We start from the raw sequence: 8,711 nt of genomic DNA on the forward strand, positions 1-8,711 counted from the left end.
CCGTGGGCTGTATAAGATTACTTTGTATGACAAGTGTGGATAAAATTTTGCAACTGCTGTTGCAGATTCAAGGATGATTGTTATTTCAGATGCAAAACTTTGGCATGCACGTTTTGGTCATCTGAATTTTGCCAGTTTGTTGCGTTTGCAGAAATCTGTTATGGTTGCTTCTTTGCCACCTCTTGAAGCACCTATCAAAAATGTTTGTGAAGGCTGTATTTTGGGTAAGATGCAGCGTTCTAAGTTTCCAAAGGATGGTTCAGTTCAGGCCACATACAGGTTGCAGCTTGTGGATAGTGATGTTTGTGGGTCCATGCAAACTCCATCCTTGGGCAATTACCTGTACTTCGTGACTTTCATTGATGATTACTCCACGCATGCATGGTTATTTCCGCTTAAAGCGAAGTCCGAAGTTTTTATGTGCTTCATATAATTTCTGGCTATGGCTGCAAATGTTTTGAAATGTACTATGGGCACCCTCCATTCCGATCGAGGGGGGGAGTATATGTCTCATGAATTTAATGCATTTTTGTCTAGTCATGGGATAAAACACCAATGTACAATGCCTTATACACCTCAACAAAATAGTGTTGTTGAGAGGAAAAACAGGTCACTGACGGAAATGGCATGATGTATGGTCAAAAGTCAAGCTTTTCCGCATTCTTTTTGGCTTGAGGCCATCATGTGTGCCACTTATGAACTAAACAGGTGTCCTACGAAAGCTTTGAAGTCTATTACTCCATATGAAGCATGGCATGCATAGAAAGCCTTCTCTTGAGCATATGCGTGTTTTTGGCTGTTTGGCATATGCTTTGGTGCCACAAACACAGCACAGAAAATTGGATGATAAGGCTGTCAAATGTATTTTTGTTGGTTATAGTGCTGAAAGCAAAGGTTACATGTTATATCATCCACAAACAAGGTGTATTCTGGTTTCATGGGATGTAGTATTTGTGGAAGATTCTGTTCAGCCTTGCTGTCATGTACTAGAGACAGTAATGTAAGCTTACAGGACATTTATGACACTTTGTTGCCTACTTTTAGTGGTGAAAATACGAATGTAAGTTCCAATGAGGCAAATGTACAGCCTATGGCGGTTTTTGAAAATGTTACAGATCAGCCTGTTACTGATGCAGATGTACATGATGTACTTGATGAGGAAAGGGTTGAAAATGAGCAGGCTAGAGGTATGCCAAAATGGCTGGTGCACACTTTGCGTGACAGTAAATTGGATGCACCTTTGTCTAGTCGTACTCGTTCAGGCTCTCACCATGCATCTTATGCATCGCATTGTTATGCTTTGGCTATGTCTAGTGTTGAGGAGCCTCTGTCTTTTGATGAAGCACAGAATTCAGAAAATTGGATGGCTGCCATGCAATCAGAATATGATTCACTTATAGAAAATGACACATGAACTTTATGTGATTTTCCTCCTGGCAAAAAGGCCACTGGTACGAAGTGGGTTTACAAGTTGAAACGTAAGCCGGATGGTGAAATCGATCGCCATAAGGCTCGACTTGTTGCAAAGGGTTATGCATAGCAAAAAGGCATAGATTATGAAGAGATTTTTGTTCCCACTTGTTGTATGACTACTGTGCATTTTCTATGTTCATTGACAGCTCATTTTGGTTGGGGCGGACATCAATCAGACATTATTACTGGTTTCTTGAATGGTGACATATTTGAGGAAGTTTATGTAACGTAGCCTCGTGATTTTGTCATAAAAGGACAAGAGGACAAAGTGTGCAGATGTAAGAAGGATTTGTATGGGTTGAAGGAATCTCCTCGTGCTTGGATGAGAAAGCTAACACTCATTTGGTCAAACAAGGCTTTCGTAACAGTCCAAGAGAAAGCACATTTTATGTAAAGCGTGAGGGTGATGTACTTCTCATTGTGGTTCTTTATGTCGATGATTTGCTGATCACTGGACCAAATGAGAGACATATTGCTTAATTTAAGACTGATTTGAATGCTACTTTCAAGATGAAAGATTTGGGGTTGTTGCATCATTACTTGGGTATATAGTTTAAGCAGTGTGATGGTGGTATTGCCTTGTGTCAGAAAAGTTACATAGAGACATTGCTATGTAAATTTGGAGTTGAGGACTTCAAACCTATTCCCACTCCCATGGAAATAGGTTTGAAGTTGAGTCTACATGATGCTGGTGATCTTGCTGATGTTACTCTTTATCAAATTACTGTTGGCTGCCTGATTTATGTATGCAACACGAGGTCAGATATTCAGTTTGTAGTCTCACAGGTCAACAAATTTATGCATAGCCCAGGGTCTAAGCCTTGGTAGGTTGTCAAGAGGATTTTCCACTACCTTAGTGGCACTTTACATCTTGGCTTGCTTTATCCAAAGGGGGGATCATTGCCGCCAGACTTACATGCTTTTTCAGACTCAGATTGGGCTGGTTGTTTTGACACGCGAGTGTCCACAAGTGGTTTTTGTTTCATGCTTGGCAGTTCATGTATATCATGGTTGAGAAAGAAGCAACCTACTGTGGTCAATTGGAGCTGTGAGGATGAGTACAGGGCAGTCTTCACAGCTACGGTTAAATGTGTATGGCTCAGACGCCTTATGGCTAATTTGGGTGTTGGACAGGACACTACCAACACTATCTACACTGACAGTCACAGCGCATTGGCAGTTGCCACGAACCCAGTTTTTCATGCTAGCACAAAGAACATTGAGGTGCATTACCACTATGTCAGGGAGAGGCTCTCAGCAAGAGAGATCAGCTTGGCTTATGTGCCAACACAAGACAACCTTGCAGATCTTTTCACAAAGGCATTGTCTTGTGAGAAGCTTGAAGCTTTTCGCAAAGCTTTGGGCTTACTTCCCTTTGTGGACTGATCATGTCCTCAGGGCATGGCAGTTCCCTTTACTCATGTGCCAGCTCTCGTTCACCGCATCACTCGAGGGGGGATTTGTTACCATATACATGTGGTAGTGATGTATGTGAACACACTAGGACCGCCAGGGCATTCTCTCTCTTTAGGAGGTTTTTTTCCCGTGCATTGTATATACACCCATCACTCTAGGGCTATCTATCTTTCCATTGCACACTAAGTAACACTCTATCTATTGTGTGCCTTGAGCTTCCTTCGTCTTCTCCAAGCTGTGTGCGTTTCTCTGCAACCCTAATTCCAACATCTGTAGCCACATAAGCATACACTAATCCTCACTCTCACTCCTGCGAGAGTGAATACAAGAACACCAAATTGTGTCCAAGCTGACAAAACCTGTCAAAGTAAGAGTAGACACTCGATCACGTCAAAGTGGGAATATGTCAACCATTGTACACAATGGCATCACAGTACAAGATTTTATGGCGAAAAGATGAGAAAAAACAAATAGAATTTCCTTTGCCAAATTAGTCAAAACTCAACACAAACCCCAAGCCAAAAAATTGCAGATAACTGCCATAGTGGGACTCAACTGGACCACTAAACCATCAAAGAGTAGATTACAAATACGCATCATGGTGAGAATCCGAGAAAAATTCGGCAGAGTTTTCCGTGAAAACTAAGAAAAACTCAAAAAATCTCACCAAATACACATGAAAACAGACACTCAGTGTCTCAGTAGCAAAATTCACAAATGGCATACATAGTAGTACCAAAAGCCTGGTAAAATAGCTCACTCTTGACCAAGTGGCTCCGTGGACGTTGGGATGGGGGAAATGGGAATACAGACAGGACACAAACTCGACGCCTCTCTATAGCCCACCAGGTATCCAGTACCCCAAGCCACACAGAATCACACATATGCACATCTTCTGTTGACCTTCACAACATAGACCGCCCTCGAGCAATCACCAATACACACCCTCACACATGAACACTTCAGTACAAGAAACCCTTCAACCAATCATCATAACCCGACACCAATGGATGCATGCAACTTCCCCAACATGTAAATGCACGCGTACAGGGAGGCGACACACGCCTCGACCTTACACAATCCGGATATGAAAACATAACCGTTTTTCCTCTCTCTGTACACTCATACACAACCTGTCCGGAGCCAACGCTACCAAGGACTCACTGCACAAGACTAGATGGAAAGGACGATAGAATTCAAACCACTCGAGAAAACTCTATGCATCACAAAAAAAACATCTAGATACGATGATGGCATCAACCGCTATGGTGCGATCCTTGGCTTTCTTCTCCTTCGAAGGCAGCTCTTAGCTGGCAGCCCTCTTCCTCCTCGTGTGCACTATGGGCTCCTTGGCATAGCTCATGACCAATCTGATATCCCTGGCTTCTCTTGCTTTCCCCTTCACAGATGGCGACCCTGTTCACCTCCTCTGAGCTCAGCCCTCCCTTGGCTTTCCTGTAAGCACATGCCGCTTCTGACCTGTCTTCTGCCTTACGCAGCCCCTCGTTGACTCCAATCACTGACACCGCGGGCGGCACCCTTTGTTCTCAGCACCCCTCTTCACAAACTGCAGCCCATTCATGCCTGTAGTCGGCCCGTGCGGCCTCTCTTTGACTTGGCGGTCCTCTGTGGCTTTCCCTTGCTCATCACCTGCATCCCCTCGTTGCACTGCAGCGCTGCATGGCAGCCAACTTAGGCCCGCCACCTCCCCTCCATGACCCCTTGTTCCACACAGAAGTTGCCCTCTGGCGGCCTCCCTGCAACCCTTGTGGCCTTCTCCTCTCAGCAAGGCGGGCTCCTGCTTCCCTTCAGCAGCGCCTTCATCCCCTGTACTGCGCTCTCCTCAGAGCTACCACCTGATGGTGTCACCCCTCTACTGCCCTTCTCGGCCTCCTTCTCTCTCTCCGACTTGCATGGATCCACCATCCGTATAACAAGCCTCCCCGTCCATTGCATGCGCCACCACACAGATGGCGGCCTTGCCTTCAGCCGACTTAGACTGCAGCTCCTTTTTTTCTTTTTTTAACTCAAAGCTTTTTTTGACTTAGAGTGCATTCCCGCAAGCAAAGCAAAAGGCAGCCGTACGAAGCCCTTCATATAGTAACCATAGCCCGATGCAATACCAACTTGATAGTTGGCAACATACTCGATTCGCACTCATGAAAAATATTGAGGTGATTGCCCTCGACGCCACATCTCTAACACACACGTCAAGTGGTGTTGACGGTCCCAACCGGAACTTGGCATACCTGTCTTCTAAACATCCCGATGACTAGAGGAACAAAATCATGGCCCCAACCTAGGATGCGCCACATCTGGCATACGCATCATAGAACTGTCCGCCTTCCAAGTTTGAGAACCACAAATGACCTGTACAGTGTCACCTTTGGCATACACATCCTGGCAGCAAAGTGTCATGCAGACATCCCGCACAAAATCCCATATCACAGACCTAATGCTACCTGCATCCATCACTCCTTGTCCCGCTCACAAGCTTGTGATATCAGTCGTTGCTCTTGCCACATGTGATTGGACGAAACACTGACATCTATCCACTAGCAAGCGCCCCATCTTGGTGTACCTGGCCCCTAGCACCATCAAATATTTGCCCAATGTACCTGCCACTTGTCTGCAAACCGCCATGCATGGACTTCTTGCATCTCCATGGGTCGACACAGTCGAGCTGCACCAACGTATACCTGTTCAAAACAACTGTAAACCTATAAAACTGTAAGTTGCAAGCATAGCTAGCTCAAACTGTAAGCTGCAAGCATAGCAAGGCTCTCTAAAATGCTCCACATAGTCATACATGAGCACTAAAATGTGCTGCATTAACTAAACTGCGCAGACTGTGCAACCTGTGAGAAAAACTGATGGGAAATTGGTACACACTACCTCGTTGTTCAGTAAACACCTCGAAGGAAAACGCCTCTCCAAGAGCTTAACGTACTTCCAGAAAAACCCGCTCTGGAATGGACCGTCAGAGCTGTATGTATCGATATGTGCCATCAAAGCAAAAAAACTAGGAAAACGTCAAAGTCGAAGCACCGTGGAGACTAGGCCGCATCCAAATCCGCTTTGAAATGGGCGCTAGAGGAGAGTCGATGTTGCTCTTGCTCTAACAGTCTCTTGTTGTGTCAAGGTTGGAAAAAGATCGTCGATGTTGTCTTTCACCGCCAAGTGGAAGTACACTAGCGAAATAGCCGCCTAATCGGTGTCGAAACCATTGCACCAATGCTCAAGGCCGATGCCGATCCGATGCGTAATGCCGAGAAGAACCGCCAAAATCGGTGTCAAAATCAATGTCGATAGCCGATGCTCAAAGCTGTAGAGGAGGAATGCTGAGAAGAATGCCGAATCAGTATCAAAAATTGATGCCGATGTTGCCTCCCGTCGCCGGAGGGGAGTCTTCAATGACGAGGAGAATTAATGCTCGACTGCAAACAAAATCCCCCAATTATGCTCTTGGTTTTGTACAGTCTCAAGCTCCTCTGTTCTTGCATCAAAATCCAGCCTTGTTGTCAAAACCTGCAAGCCCCTGATTCTCCACGCTTGATTCACAGCTCGACTCTTCCCCTCCTTGGCCTCCAATTTTGCTCGCTACCCAAATACACACAGGGGTGCTTACTTGATTGCATAACTAAGTGTGTGTCTATGTTGCATGAAACGTTTCCAAACTGGAAACGTCGCTCTGTCAAAATGAACAGAAATGGCATTCTATAGAACTAGGAAACGGCGGGGGTACACCCATTTGAGAGTAGACAACAACATAAAAATTCAAACATATATCGACACCTACATTGAAGCAAACATTTAAAAAATATTTGCATCAACACATGAATGAAACAATAACTAGATTCATAATCTACATAAGTCAAAAGCAAAAAACTTAACACATAAATTCTCTTGGCAACCAGATTTGACTAAGCATCAATGCAAATGGTCAATACATCATACATAGAGTAGTTACATAGCTCCGGCATCACCAACTTCAACATCCATTTCCACTTCTATATGACCTTCCATTGTCAAGTCCTCTTCCACGTCCCAAAAGCAACATGGCCCTGAATCATAAGAGGCTTCTTTCTTGGATTGTAGCCTTAAATTGCTATGTACATGCATATACCAAGTCATCATCCATTTCATGCTGCAAACGGTTGCGCTTGTGGAATGTATAAAACCATATGTGGACCAATTTCTCTCACATGCGGAAGCTCTACATACCTGGGATAAAATCTTTATAGCCAATCTTTGAAGAAGGGGGGTATCTTCCCCATAGTTTTCCCACCAAGAAACTGTTGAAAGCTTGTGCATCTCATCCAAATCTTCAGGATCCCCAAAGCTCCCTTGCAATCCAATGTACATAGACAATTGTGCTTTTAGAAGTGTCTTTTCCATAGCACTCCTTCCCACTCTGTTGAGTGTGGCCTTCCATCCTTTCATTACCTCACCATCCTTGTTAGGTGACTTTGAAAACCACTTTGGATTTAAGAGGAGAGTTGTTGCATGAAGAGGAGTATGCATCATCAACCACCGTGCCTGTATGAATTCATTCATCTGCTGAAACATCTCTTCGCCATCCACCTCCTCTGCCAAAATCTCCTTGATCTTTTCTACCATATGATCCACGCCTTCAAAAATTACACCCATGCATGCTTCATCCATGTCAACCATACGCAACATTGCTATGATTGGCCAACACATCTTGACATACAACTCAATGTCCTCCCAAAAGCTAGAAGACAAAATGCTCCTCTCTATCACTTTTGAATCTTTATTCTGACACTTCCAGGCATCCCAATCCTCGCATGTCACCAAGTGCTTCAAAGCAGTCTTAACCCTCACCAATCTATGCAACATCATGAAATATGAAGCAAAACGGGTATCTCCCGGTCTAATTAGCTTGAGATTGGAGTGCTTACCAAACATGGCTTGTGTTGCATCATGATTTGTGATGAACTGTTGAGCTTGATTTCCCTTTGTTACAGGCTGCTCCAACCACTTGATTGCCATCAAATCCTTCAAAAGCAAGTTCAGACAATGCGTTGCACAAGGATTCCAAAAGATATGCTTGTACTCTCCCTCCACAATATTTCCTGCAAGCTTGCAATTTTCCGCATTATGAGTGATAACCTGCACAACGTGATCAACACCAACCTCTTTGATAACTTTCTTAAGTGCATCTGCTATAAACTCCCCAGTCTTAGAACTGCCACTAGTATCAATGGAGCCCTTGAATACTATTCCTCTTGGACTGGACACCACAAAATTAATCAATGGTCTTTTGACTGTATCTGTCCACCCATGGGAAATAAGAGAGCAACCATAATGTTGTCAAGAACACTCTACAAGTAAGAGACTTCTCTCTAATCTTGTCTTTTCTTGTTGTAGTAGTGTTGTACGCAACTTTTCGTAGTTGGGAGGCTTATATCCTTTACCAAAATTTGCAATTGCAGAGACCATAACTGAAAAGTATGGAGAACGAGCAAGCAAGAAAGACAATCCGCATGCATAAAAACATCTAGCCACTGCCTTGTCCACATATTCTCTACACGAGGCATTGAACATACCTTCAAAAGATGGTTGATCCTGAGCCTTTCTCTTTGTATGCAAAGGATTGGTGCTGGCAATCTTTTGCTTCTTGTTGGCACTATCGTGATCCTCCCGTGTCATGGAGGCTTTTTGAGCCATGGTAACCTTCTTACAGATGCCAATACCTTGCTTCTTGATACCAAGAAAGTGGCCACGCACTTGTGAGTATGACCCTGATTAGCCTTCCCGAAAAATAGAGCAAGTCCATTTCTTGCTACCACCTGCATTGA

General features: G+C 44.3%; 1 pseudogene; it reads right to left on the reverse strand.

Annotated features, from left to right (window-relative positions):
• Positions 1-6,855: 6,855 nt before the first annotated feature.
• LOC147439919 (uncharacterized) lies at positions 6,856-7,835 on the reverse strand (annotated as a pseudogene).
• Between the last annotated feature and the right edge of the window lie 876 nt (positions 7,836-8,711).

The sequence above is a fragment of the Adiantum capillus-veneris genome, chromosome 16 (genome assembly GCF_014529385.1).
Source record: "Adiantum capillus-veneris isolate H3 chromosome 16, ASM1452938v2, whole genome shotgun sequence".
NCBI lineage: Eukaryota > Viridiplantae > Streptophyta > Polypodiopsida > Polypodiales > Pteridaceae > Adiantum > Adiantum capillus-veneris.